Raw genomic sequence first — 2,279 nt, 5'->3', positions numbered from 1 at the left:
AAAAAAAAAAAAAAAAAAAAAAAAAAAAAAAAAAGTGATATATATATATATATATATATATATATATATATATATATATATATATAGCATAATTTATACTAAGAGTCTAACTGTATAACATTTTACAATTCACATATAAGTCAATTCATTTTAGCTACTATTATTCTCTTTATTTAATAGTTGAAGACATTGAAGTTCAGGTTGATTGTTACTTGCCAATATTTCCAAGTTCGGACTAAACTCCGGCATTCTGTATCCACTGATAGCGATCTCTCCACCACCGAATGCTGTGTATACTAAATTGTCTTATAGCTAAACAAAGCTGTGACACCAAAGAGATTCGAAAGATTAATTTGGGCCAAAGGCCTCAAGGAAAGAAGATTTCATTACTGAGGTGGGATACTTGAAGTATAGCATTTATTTATAATAGAGAACACTAAAAACATGGTACTTTACCTTATTTTTAACCTCCTGAAACCCATAGTTTCTGAAAATAAATAACGTCTGGTATTTTATTAGCATGGTGTTTTATAGACTCTATTTGGAGGGAGTTCCATAAAAAACAAGGGCGAATACCTTTGGGGAAAATTGAATATGATATCCCTTTTTTGGATACTCATAGTGTGTATTAGGAGATAAAATGTTTTGAGAAATTCTGTGAAAAGGAAATTTGTTCAACTTTGTTACACTTCACTTTTCTTTCTTTTAAAATCTAACACCTGTTAAACCTCTCCTGGAACACTAATTTGGAAAATGGAAAGTAATCGTCCCATTTCTCCTACTAACCACATCAATCCTTTTTCTTCCCTAATTACACTTCAGGAGAAAACTAAAAGAATCCAAGATAAATTGATGCTGAATATGGCTGTAGTCATAGTATCATTAGAGTGGAAACTATAGAGACCACGATCTGTTTTTCCTAAAGAGCTTCACATATCACAGTTGCTCAGTATATTATAATACCGTTTCCATCCAACTGACCTGACATATAAATCTGCTCTGAGCATTTTTATCCGTGAGAAGAATAAAATATTTCTCGATTTTTTTAAGGAAAACAAGTACCTATTCAGAGACATTTAGACATCTTTCTAAGAGCTGAGGGCTGGAACAATTGGTATTTTTATATTTCCTATGATTTCATTAACAGGGGTCATTTTTATGGTATCTCTCCATTGCTCTTATTCAACTCTTTAGCTTAATCAAATACTGGTTGTGAGGTCATGATTTCTTTCTTGCTTTCTGTGTATAACTATTTTGGTGGATTGGGTTAGCTTGAATGGTGCATATTATTGATGTGCCTAACCAGAATAAAGCCACACACCCGTGTGTTTTGTGGCAAAGCCTTTCTTGAAATATGAAGTCGTCCTTGTGTCTAACCTCTTGAGAAAGGGGCATCTATTTCGGGTCAGACACATGAACTGAGGGGGATAATTCTAACTGGTAAAGACTGTGAAGCTCTCTCCTTTCAATGAATCAAAATGTCCAAGGGTATTCCTAGATGGTGCGTTGTGAGATTTTGCCCATTGCATGGAGGAATTCTGCAAGGTAAGAAATTAATAAACCTAGGCAAGATGCTGTTGAAGGGTGCACTAGACTTTTGTGGTCCAAGTACTGATGCTGCAAGACAATGAAAAGGATTGGTGCTAAGGCCCTCAGACCCTGGAAACAAACTAGCCATGGTAGGATTTGAGAGTTCAATGTTTAACTCTCCAGCTTCATCCCTTAACCTCACTGTTTCACCAGCCTTCTACTGGAAAAATTTATTAAATGTATTTCAGATTCCTGAATGGATTACTCTCTCTTCCCTTTGGTCCCTTTCACATTCTGTTTCCTCTGTCTGGAACATTCCCCCTTGAACCTACTCCCACTCTAATTTGATAAATGGCTACACATGCCTCAATTCTTCTCTACAGATGTTATTTTTGGAGGAAGGCGTTCTTGATCCCTGCCCATGCACTTTCCCTCATTTAGGTTGTGTGTTGGACGTCTCTCCTGTGTGATCTCAGAGCACCCCGCATTTTTCCCATCCCTACATTCACACTACTGTATAGTAAATGTCTGTTAAGTGTCTTGTCTCAGGACTTCCCTGGTGGTGCAGTGGTTAAGAATCTGCCTGCCAATGCAGGGGACATGGGTTTGATCCCTGCTCCAGGAAGATCCTATGTGCCACAGAGCAACTAAGCCTGCGCGCCACAACTACTGAGCCTGTGCTCTAGAGCCTGCGAGCCACAACTACTGAGCCCACGTGCCGCAACTACTGAGCCCCCACACCACAACTG

This window comes from Lipotes vexillifer, unplaced genomic scaffold (genome assembly GCF_000442215.2).
Source record: "Lipotes vexillifer unplaced genomic scaffold, Lipotes_vexillifer_v1.1 scaffold407, whole genome shotgun sequence".
NCBI lineage: Eukaryota > Metazoa > Chordata > Mammalia > Artiodactyla > Lipotidae > Lipotes > Lipotes vexillifer.
This window is presented reverse-complemented; position numbering follows the sequence as displayed.